Genomic DNA, 12626 nt, shown 5'->3' with positions numbered 1-12626 from the left:
AAAAGACGAGTATATTAAATATGTAACCTACCAGAAATATAAAAGGAATCTTCAAATACTGAATTCAAGAATAGTCATCATGATGCAGGGTTTTTAGGTGACTCATATAACCACAAGTTCCAACTTTCTCCGGTCTATCAGGTCCCTACAAAAATAATCAAGGACGGTTCTTGATCAAGTTTAAAAAAAGATGAATATGACTAAAAGGTCACCTGAAGTCCACCGAGATCACATAGCACAGACACTATGATTGAGCAATTGAGTTGAGAACCAACATTCGACATTCGATATTCATTAAGTTCATAATCAGAAAGGAAAAGGAGAAAAATGACATTTTTTTTACCAAATAATGAAAAGAAAAATCTTACCAACAACATCAATAGTCATGCTCGAGGTATAACCAATGGAAGAAGACATATAGCAGGAATTGATGTGGTTTCATGAATATATGAACAAGAATATTAAAAAAAGGTATCGTATCTTTTTCTTGGGTTGAATGAGTTTCTACGTGAACAAGAATATTAAAAAAAGATGGAAGCGGTTACACTAGTCAAACTATACAATAGCTTAGTTTGCTTTACATTTTTAAGCAAAAATATTTAAATTAGCTACAGTTCACATATACTAACCTAACTCACAAGACCTCCACCAGCCTCTGTACCTTCATCCCGGTGTTCTCTAAACGGAGAAGAGAGCACGTAAAAAATCCAAACATTGAAACAAAAGAAAATAGAGATATCATTATTAAAAAACATGAAGATATTAACCTCTCAAGGATGTCTTCAGGAGAAGAACCTAAGACATGATCGCCACTATCATCACCATCAAATATCTCATTTGGACATTGGATTTCATGACAGAGTGCTGCGATGCCAGCAGAGGCCGCAGAGGCAGTGATATGTGGACCAACTAAAGAGGATATGAGAGCTACCAAGTTTGCAGAAAGTTGATATTCAACATAAGAGGAACTGATAACAAACTATCCAATAAGAGAACAGGGAAGCAAACTATCCAACATAAGGGTAATAAAAATTTGAAACCTTCAAATAATCCTTTCACTGAAAAACCTCTTGAAATGACACAGTCGAGTAACATGTCATTTGAAAGCTTGAATTTTTATGATTTTATCCTTAATTGTGTATTATAACAGAAAGGCGAGTAATTTATTCGTTGAATCAAATCAATAAAACTTCAGAAACTGGATGATTGATTTGAAATCACCTTGTTCTAATTAAACCATCTGATACTGATTTTAAATATAGTGTGTGTGAATGTTTTAATTTAAATTTAAATAAGTAAAAATGTCCATGATGTATGATATACAAATTTCTAGATTTATGAAGAGAAAAGAGTAGTAACCTGTTCCATCAATGCACCCCTATTGTCTGAAGGTGAAGCACTTCGTCTTCTCTTCAGAGTTGGTGTCTCCATCTCAGTATCTCCATTCTGTTCACCCTTATGCTCAAGCTCATTGTCTTGGACTTTTGCTTCAGTTTTCTCTTGAGAATGAGACTCGTTTGGATTTAGTCTTGTTAATAATGTTTTGAATGAGATTGAAATCATCTGCAGACCTGTTCACCCCATAGTTCCCATTCTTGTAGCATTTTGAACAGATTATCGTGTCCTCTTCCTGAAGCACAAAAAAATCTCTAGTTACAGTCAATACTTGATGAAGAAAATCTCCTGCTATGGAACAATCTGTTCAGAATATATCCAGATATTTTTATTCTACTTGAGATTATCAGCATCTTATTCTTACCTTCATTTGACGAATTTAACTACTCCAATCCATGTTACCACGCAACATCATGAACAGGCGGTGCTAGAGCAGAAGTAGGAGCTGGAGGAACAACGCTCTCTGCAGGATATGATGGCTCATCAGGAACTGCAAACATTTGAACAAAAAAAAGTAAAAAACATTAAACTCTGTTTCAATCAAGCAATAATAGATTAAGAAATCAAAAAGAATGATGATATTGATAAGTACCTGAATTTAAAGGAATATAGTAAATAGATCCAACAATAACATTATCAGAATTAACAATTCCATTAACAGATTCAATACTAGCCATACTAACCCCAAATCTACTGCTAAAGATTCAATATTATCACTCTCTCGCATCACGTAACTCATCGGGTAGTTCCACAGCCCACTCGAACATCCACAAAACAGATTTAACGAAACGATTGATCCAGTTAACTAGCTTCAAAAGAAAATAAAAGATTGTAAATCAATTTCGGAATCTCATTGCTAAACAGAATAAAAGACTCCAAAACTCATTTGAGAAACTTGACTTCATGTTTTTGATATGAAATCATCACAATGGAGGACAAGATAACACTGCTGAAAGTGATAGACCAAACAAAATACAACTTGAAAATATAATCATTGTTTTTGCGCCTGCAAAATATAGGGGTAAAAACAATCAAATTTAAATATCTGCAGTATAACATGTACTCCCTTTATCCCATTTTATATAAAAACTATATTATTCCTTTCTTTTTCTCACATATTCAAGTCTAATAAAATCAAAATTCATTACCGTACCATAGATTTAGGGGGAATGTTGGATTGAAAACAGCTCTGTTTTTTATATGTTTTCCCTGCATTATCATAAAAAATACAATCGATTAAGACTAGATAAGATTGATAGAAGAAGGTGCGAAATAGATGAGGAGAATGATATAGACCTGGTCTACTCTCCCTAAAACTAGAAGCAACAACAGCTGTAGGAGGGAAGAGGCTTCGGAAAGGGTTTCAGACGGCAGGGACAGCAAGGGAGGGTTTTGGATGAACATATTTTGTCAATTTCATACCCTCTAACAGCAATTAATATCCTAAATCAACATATTACCGCAACATATTCGTTAATAATGTAGAAAGAGATAGAGTGAGTGAAAGAGAGACCTAGAAGTTACGTTGGAAACTATAATCTTCACTAGCTAGATTGGAATACAAAATCAAGGTAAGGAAGCTATAGGATTCATTTACCTGCTAGTGTGAGCTACGGGAGCAATGCTGGTGATGGCGCGATTGAGGAGAACGACCACATAGAGATTGGGAGAACGACCAGATTGAGAAAACTTTCCAATTCCATTTAACCTAGCTTCATATATATATATAAATAGCAAATATTTAAAGTTTAAAAAAAAATTAATTTATTAAATTATAAATACATTTAATTTAAACTTGAATTATTTAATAGTTAATTTATTATAGTATTTATTTAAAGAAATTATTTATTATATTTCATCTAATATTAATTTTATTTAATTAATAATAAAATTATATTTAATTAACTCAAAATATAAATAAATGTGAACTTTGAGATAAAAAAAAAATAGACAATTTAATTTTAATTTTATTTATAAAATTAAAATTAACAAAAATAAGTAAAATAGAAAACAAAGAAACAAAATATTAAAAAAAATGCTATCTAATTATTGTTTGAAGGTTTTTAAATAAAAATAAAAATAATAAAGGTTGTCATAAACACTTAAAGGTTGGCAAAAACTTTTTTTCTCCTTACTTTTGCCAACGCTTAATATGCGTTGGCAATTATAGGTCACCGAAAGTATATTTTGTTGTAGTGACAACGTAATAGTTCAATCAATATTGTCCAAGTAATGATCAAATGTTCTAGAGGATGCTGGTGTAGACATTGAAGAGAAATGCGATAAAGGAGAAGAATTTGACATGGATTATATCTTGACTGATGATATTTAAAAAATATTGACTTTACTGAAATTTATATTTTATAAAATTTTCAAATTTTAGTTACTTTATTGAATTATTTGGTCAATTAATGTGTAACGATAGACAAGAATCTTGTTTGGTATGTATTATGACTATTTGATCATGTTCTTGAACTCTTGTTTTCTAGAACTATTAATGATTTTTAATTTTAGTGAGAGAACCCGCGGGCTGGCATGCCTAATCACCAACCCACCTTGAATTGGGTTGGGTTGAGGATTTTCAGCCTGCCAAGATGGCGGGCCGACCCACCGTCGACCCATCAAACGATGAGTTTTGGTGAGTAGGCCCTCCCCGCCATGAGTTGGCCCGTCTGACCAATTTACCATAAGTCGTTACTGATATTTGTTACAGAAGCCCATTTTTCTACTAGTGGTTTATTATACACATAATACTTGTCATTATTTTTCTCTATCTTTAAATTGTAATTTTAACATGTCTAAAACATTTTCTTCTTTAAAAAAAAGTTCAAAATCTAGAGCATTGACCATATTCTTACTTTTCTCTCGAATTCCAAGTGGCAATTTTTCACAATACAAACCACAATCTACACAAATTTATTACTTAACCAAGTATATATTGGATTATTACATTATGGATTAATGAAACTCTATATTATTATTTTATTCAGTAACAGTTATAGTTATGGTGACCCAAATGAGTTTTGACCGGAGTTTGTACCTAATATCGCACTACGATAAAAAAAATTATTATTTGTTTGATATTTGCCTATTAGGACAACTATTTGACCTATAAATATATATGATATTAGTTAGAGTTTGTTATGAACAGAATAATTGTCATTATTCTTCTCTAACTAAGTTGTAATTGTGACACGTCTAAAATTGACCCTTTTCATTTTTCAAAAAATGTTTGAATTCATGATGCCTTTCGAATTCTGAGTGGGATAGGAAATCAAAATGACAGACTTAACCAAAATTTATTTTAGTTTATTCAATTTAAATATATAGATTTTGACTTTAAGAGTCATCACCTAGTTTGTTCCATCGAAAATTAGGAAAGAATATTGAGATTTCGATTTCTGGTTCGGTGCTTAATCACATTTGGGAAACGCATATACGACATGTCCCACATGCTTGTCCTCAAATAGACAATCTCTACTTTGAATGAATTTGTTATTTTTGAAATTGTAATGTTTACACTTTTTTTTTTATTCATGAAACATATCCATCATATCCTCGTGTGTCTTAAGGCAATGTTTTTTATTTAATCTAGAATGTAGGGAACCATTTATCATTATGTTCCTAAACATGCTTCTAGGCCATGAAATTTAAAAGTAAGAAAAATGCATCTAAAATAAACACAACTATAACATTAACATGATAAGATAGAATTGAGCTAAAACCTAAAATTACTCTCAAAATTCAAGTTCGCATATAAAAAATCATTATTTAATGCAAGGATCATCAAGATTTTTTAATTTTAATTGTAGTTGCAGAATGAAAGTAATGTATATTATTGGGAAGGATGATAAAATAAAACCAAACAGTCCCAAATAAAATATTTTGTTCATTTCTGTTTAGAAAATTATTCTAGATCATTTTTGAATTTTTATTTTTTAAAAAATGGTTTAAAGCAATAAAATGATTAAATAAGCTAAATGATGCCAAATACCAGCAAACAAACTATATGCCAAGTGGACCGGAGGGCGGACGAAATATTTTAATAAAATATCTGAAAGTCACTTTGTCAACTAAATATATTATTGTAGATATTTTATATTATAGATTTTAATTAATAAGATAACTATTAATTAAGAAAGTAACCATTAATAAATATATATATATATACTTTTTATTGTTTCATTATTTTAGTATAAAAATACTACATGGTTTCAATATATTTTATTTTTGTAAGCTAATATAATAAAAAAAAGTAGTCAACTAAACACATAAATTCACTATGAAAAGTTCTACAACTATTTTAGGATTTGTTCTTTTATTTCTGTTTAGTTTTTCAGGTAATTTATATTTTAAAATCTTTCTTATCATAGTAGTATATAATTTGTGATATATTATTTTCTTGAGTATGTTGAGTAACACTTATAGTTGAATTCATTATTGTTTCATTTAAGATTTATTTACTCTAATTTTTATTCATAACATTGTTATTAAGATTTGGTAAAAAAATATTTTTTTTTATAGGAAAAAAGCTCACTTAGACGTATGTACTTGTACAACTAGCTCATTTAAACGTATGTACTAATAAAAGGTCATTTAAACGTACGTACTATCAAAAATTGGCTCATTTCGCCTCTTTTAATAACCATAGTTAACTTTTATTTTTAAATTTATATATTTATTAATTAAATATTAATATATTTTCTCTCTCTTTCCTTTTCATTTATTATTTCATTTATTACTAATAAATGAACCCTTTATTTTTATTTTTATTTTTATTTATAATTTTTTATTATTTCTATGAGTATTTATGATTGACTATTTTAATTTTATTTTACATATACGAGCATTCATCATTAATTATTTTAACTCTATATTTCTTCTTCTTTTTTATATATATTTTTTTATATTTATATTAATTATTAATTATTTTAAAATGGTTTAATCCCAATAATTGAATATAACAATGAAAATTCTTTCAACAATAAAAATTCTTCGACACAAAAATAAATTAATTAATAATTAAGAATTGGATAATAATAAAAACACATTCATCAAACACCAAAAGAGTAATAATCAAATATGAGACAAAACAATTCTTTTACTACTAATATAAGTCGTGAATAAAAATTAAATAAAAAATTATTAATTTCATTTTTATTTATATTAAACTAAATAAGAAAAAATTCTTTTTCATTTTTATTATATTAAATTAAATAAGAAAAAATTCTTAAAAAAATTATTACAGTAAAACATAAAATTCATAAATAAGTTGTTAAATTTTTTTAAAAAAATGAAAATTTAAGAAATATAAGAAATAAAAACTAATAAAAAAAAAAGATGAAATATAAAATAGAAATTAATATTAAAATAATAAAAAATTTAAGAATAAAATAAGTTACCTAGTTTAATTAACGAAAAGAATGAGAGAGAAAATATATTAATATTTAATTAATAAATATTTATATTTAAAAATAAAAGTTAACTATGGTTATAAAAGAGGTTAAATGAGTCAATTTTTGATAATACATATGTTTAAATGACTTTTTATTAGTACATACGTCTAAGTGAGCTAGTTATACCAGTACATACGTCTAAGTGTATTGTGGACGGTAAATGCATGATTTGCAAAGATTCCAGTCGATATACACAACTGTGATATACTGCAATGTACTATTCTTTGCAAGAGTAAATTTGGAAATAATAATACTCAAGGGACTTGTGAGACGGCACCGGTAAGTTTGTGTCTATGTAATCACCATTAATATTCTGTTTTTTTTGTAATCCCTCATCTTTGTCACAATAATAAAATTTCTGGAGGGTTTTGTTTATCTTTATACAATTTTATTATATGAAAGAATTATTTAATATTTATTTTCAAGATTACAAAATATTCTTTATAATAGTAATTGTGAGGAGGATAGTGAATATATATATATATATATATATATATATATATATATATATATATATTATTTTTCATCATTAATTTTATATAAATATATTTTTATCTTTTATTGTACATTTGTAATAACTATTAAATACAAAGTATATATACATACACAAAATAATAAAATTATCTCAACAACTCAAGTGTTCTAGCGGTTAAAGTATTCACATTTTACGTTTGAGACCAAGGTTGAAATTCCAAAACATTTATATTTTAATTTTCAAGAATGCATTATTGACTATAATATATGATGATACAACTTTTAAACAAATGATATGATGCATATAAAAGTGTGAACTCGAAATTAGTGGTTGTCTGGACGAGCATTTGAAAGTGAGAGAACACGAGATGGAGGTCAGGTGATTTATCGAGTGTGAGGTCAGAATTATTGGTTGGTTTGTCGATTATTTGAAAGTGAGAGGTCGCGAGATGAAGGTCGGGTGGTTTATCGAGTGTGAGGTCGGAATTATTGGTTGATTTGACGAGCATTTGAAAGTGTGAGGTCATGAGATGGAGGTCGGGTGGTGGATGGTTTATCGAGTGTGAGGTCGGAATTAGTGGTTGGTTTTGTAAGCATTTGAAGAGGTCACAAGATGGAGGTCGGATGATTTGTCGAGTGTGAGGTCGGAATTATTGGTTGGTTTGACGACCATTTGAATGTGTGAGGTCATGAGATGGAGGTAGGGTGGTTTGTCGAGTGTGAGGTCAGAATTATTGGTTGGTTTGTCGAGCATTTTAAAGTGTGAGGTCATGAGATGGAGGTCGGGTGGTTGGTGATTTGTCGAGTGTGAGGTCATAATTAGTGGTTGATTTGGTGAGCATTTGAAAGTATGGGGTAATGAGATGGAGGTCAAGTGGGTGGTTTGTCGAGTGTAAAGTCGACTTAGATTGGTGGGTGATTTCACAAGAGATAAAAAAGACATGAAAAAATGTGAATCACAACATGATGGTCAATTGGTGGGTTAAGTGAGATACCCAATATTAAATTAATTAGATTTAAATAATATTAATTTTATCTAAAATACTAATAAATAAATAATATTTTAAATATATATATTTTTATCTATGCAAATGCATGAAATTCATGTTAGTAAAAAGCGATATACGGGAAGTAGAAAATTTACAACGAATTGAGGAATGACTATGCCAAATGAACATCTTTGTCAACATGGGTACTTATGTGTATTAATATAATCTTGTAGATTTTATTTTATAAGATAACTTTTAAAAAAGTAACCATTAATAAATATATAATTTTTTATTGTTGCATTATTTTAGTATAAAAGTACTCGATGGTTTCAATATTTTATTTTTGTAAACTAATATAATAAGAAAAGTAGTCAACTAAACCATAAATTCACTATGAAAAGTTCTACAGCTATTTATTCGTTCTTCTATTTCTGTTTAGTTTCTCAGGTAATTTATTTTAAATATTTCTTATCATATTATAATATAATTTGTGATATATTATTTTCTTGATTGTGTTGAGTTATACTTATAGTTAGCGGCGGACCCAGAAATATTTTCTCGGGGGTCAAATAAATAGTAACGTAGCATTTTTTTGTCGATCAAATAAATGCATTTTTTAATTAAAATTTTACTCGGTAATTACATAAAAATACTAACAAGCACAATTACAAAACACTAACCAGCACAATTACTAAATTATTCTTGTCCATAAGTCGATATAAAAGAAGACAAAATCTCTTCATTACGTTGACTATACCAATCAATCAATTTAAGAAAATTACCATTATTTGATGAACTACTTGACTCATCATGTCCTCGAAAAGGTAATCATTGCCTGAATAGAAAGTGTGTTACATCAAACATTGTCGTTAAACGGGTGCGATAATTTATTTCTATATCACGACCATGTGTTCATAAAACGTTTCTCACGCTATTTCTTTTATCTTGAAATGATTCAAATTGAATTCTAGCTTTATTATGACAACTATTTGAAGTTCTCATATGACGATTGAATCTTTCCAATGCTCTTTTCCAATTTTTGTACCTATCTCCTATAAAAATATCATCTACGTTTTCTATATTTAAAGGCTTCAAAAGATAACACCAAAAACAAAATGATGCATCTTTTGATATGCTATATTCTAACAATGTATATTTGATCAGTAATATTAGGCTCATTAGTAGGCTCATTAATTGATTGAGAAGGCTCAGACTCAGGCTGGTCATGTGATGTAGAAGTACAAATTCGTTTATAGAACATCTTCATTATTCTATATCCTACATAAAATAAATAACTAAAAATAAATATGTGTCACAACCTTAGGCCCTTAAATAAAATCTAACAAATACATTTATTTGTTGAACTAGTTTAAAACTAATTTAAAATTAAGAAATGTAAAATAATATTTTACCGTTATATTTATATAAATTGTTATTTTAATCTTTATTTTATAAGTAATTTGTATTATTAATTATATTGAAATTAATAATATATATATATATATATAATTATAATATAAATGTAGTTTTAAAATAAATAATAATATTATATGAATTTTATTATTTTATATATAATTCTTTATATTTTTTAACTTATATAAATAAATCTTATTTATATATTAACTAAAATTTATGTATTATTATAAATATTGAATTTTAGAAAATATTTTGGTATAAAATAAAATATTAATAATAATTACTTTAATAAAATTATATTTGAAATTAGAATACTATAATTAATTATAGAATTAATTTTTTTTTATTAATTTTTATAAAAGAAAGTGTTAGTTTATTATAAATATTTATATATTAGAAAATAATGTTTGTATAAAATAAAATAAAAAAATTATCATTTTATAAAAAGAAGTGTGAGGTATTATTATAAAGGAAATATGAGAGGCAGTGCTTTCGTTAGCTCCAAAACCAGCAATGTAAAGCTTTATTTTATATATATATATATATATATATATATATATATATATATATATATATATATATATATATATATATATATATATATAATATAATATCTTAAAAGGTTGGGGAGGCCCGATCCCTAGTAGGTCCATCACTACCTATACCTATAGTTAAATTCATTATAGTGTGAATATTATTGTTTAATGGAAATTTTTTTTACTCTAATCTTCTTATTCATAACATTGTTATTGTGATTTTGTAAGAAAATACTTTTTTTTATAATGCTTGCAGAGATTCCAGTCTATATACATAACTGTGATAAACTGCAATTCACTATTCTTTGCTAGAGTAAAGTTGGATATAATGCTCAAGGGGCTTGTGAGACTGCGCCGTGAAGTTTGTGTCTATGTAATTTTTAATATTTTGTTTTTTCGTGTCATCCCTCGTCTTTGTGGCAATAATAAAGTTTCTGGAGGGTTTTTTTTTATCTTAATACAATTTTATTATATGAAAGAATTAATTAATATTTATTTTCACGTTTACAAAAATATTATTTATAATCTTAATTGTGATGAAGATATATATATATATATATATATATATATATATATATATAATTCTTATGTTATTAATAAACAATATGAATGTGATATATATTTAATTAATAATAATTTTTTAAAATTAATATGTTAGTTATTGTAATAAATTATAAACATATATATTTAATTAATAATGATTTAAAATTATTATGTTATATTTATATTTAAGTAAAATAAATATATAAAATAATTTAATATATTATTTTTTTCTTTAAATTCTAAATTACAGTTGGGTTTATGAGTTAGTTAGATTATTTCGATTCTACTCATACTCATGCAGTGTATGTATTTCACTAATAAAATGACATTTATACACAAAAGTGAAGTATTACCTACTCATGTGTCAAATACAATTAGATTAAGGCATTACGTATATAGTTTTATATATATATATAGTTTTATATATATATATATATATATATATATATATATTAATTTCTATTTTTTTATTATTATTTTTTTATTTTCTCTCTTATCATATATATATTATCTATTTTTTTTTATCTCTCATAATTAATTTTTATTTTCTTTATATTTATATATTTATATATTTATATATATATTTATATATTTATATATATATATATATATATATATATATATATATATATATATATAATATTCTCTTTCATTACTAATTTTATAAAAATATAAATTTTTTAGCTTATCATATAGAAATATATATTGTCTCATAAATAATTTTATATTTATAAATAAGATATTAAATATTTTTTATATATTTTAGTGTTATCTGAACCTCATACGAATCCTTCCCACTTGAATGCTTTAGAATAAATGAATAGACAGGCAACACAATCATTTCACTCCTGAAATAACAATTCAAAACACACCATTGACTTTTTGTATGCAATTTTTTTTTTTTTAGGAAAACGGTTAAAATAATTTCATTAAAATCTTAAAAGTGGGATGGTCAAGAATCAAAGCTAGACAAACCTTTGCTAGGATTTTAAAATAACAATCAAACGACCCTAAAGAACCTGATTAGTAGCAATCAAACATACAAGAAATAGAGATTGCAAACAAAGATTATAAACTGTATCAAATCCTAATTATTTCAATCAAGATTTTTATTTCCATACCAACCTGATATTTTAACATATTGTCTTCCTCTTCCCCTTACTTTTCCTCTTCTCATTCCCCTTCCTATTGCAATGAACGGGGGATGAACTGAAGAGGTAGATAAATACTGCATATTCTCATCTTGATTTCTTTCTTTATATGAACTTGTTCTTATTTGATAGAAAAAATTATTCTTGATTGTTTTTTATCCGACAGTGATTCTTGTAATTTCGGTGTTGTATGCCTTACTGTATGAAAAAGAAGGATACTAAAAATGCATGGAAAGGAAAGTAAAACTACCTAAACAATTTTTTTTATAAATGCATGGAAAGGAAAGAAAAACTACCTAAACAATTTTTTTTATAAATCATATATATATATATATATATATATAATATAATATAATATAATTTTTTATCTCTTCTAATTTATATACATTTATTTATTTTAATGAAATTATAACTTTTATTTAATCTTATAATATATGTTAGGTTTAAATATTTTAAATATTTATAATATAAATATATATATAATAATAATAATACAATTTTAAATTTCATGCACTCAAGTTTTATTTTTCTCTCTAAATAAAAATATTTTTTCTTGTTAATTTAGTTATTATATTATATATTTAAAAACACATAATTTGGTTAGTTAAAAACTTTTTATATATATATATATATATATATTCACTTAATTTTAAATTAAGATCAACA

At 26.0% G+C, this 12626-nt stretch overlaps 1 long non-coding RNA gene across 8 annotated transcripts; it reads right to left on the bottom strand.

The window, feature by feature from the left end:
* Nucleotides 1-637: 637 nt before the first annotated feature.
* Nucleotides 638-2587, bottom strand: LOC124912525. Of its 8 annotated transcripts, XR_007096680.1 has the most exons (6): nucleotides 2549-2587; nucleotides 1988-2204; nucleotides 1760-1885; nucleotides 1360-1630; nucleotides 768-812; nucleotides 638-678 (listed from the first exon to the last, which is right to left on the bottom strand). It is a non-coding gene; the product is annotated as an uncharacterized LOC124912525 (long non-coding RNA). The 8 variants fall into 8 exon arrangements; XR_007096673.1 differs by lacking the exon at nucleotides 2549-2587 and having other exon boundaries at nucleotides 1988-2459; XR_007096676.1 differs by lacking the exon at nucleotides 2549-2587 and having other exon boundaries at nucleotides 768-795; nucleotides 1988-2459.
* Between the last annotated feature and the right edge of the window lie 10039 nt (nucleotides 2588-12626).

Source organism: Impatiens glandulifera, chromosome 8, assembly GCF_907164915.1.
Source record: "Impatiens glandulifera chromosome 8, dImpGla2.1, whole genome shotgun sequence".
NCBI lineage: Eukaryota > Viridiplantae > Streptophyta > Magnoliopsida > Ericales > Balsaminaceae > Impatiens > Impatiens glandulifera.
The sequence above is the reverse complement of the archived record's forward strand: the minus strand, read 5'-3'. Positions and strand labels throughout refer to the sequence as shown.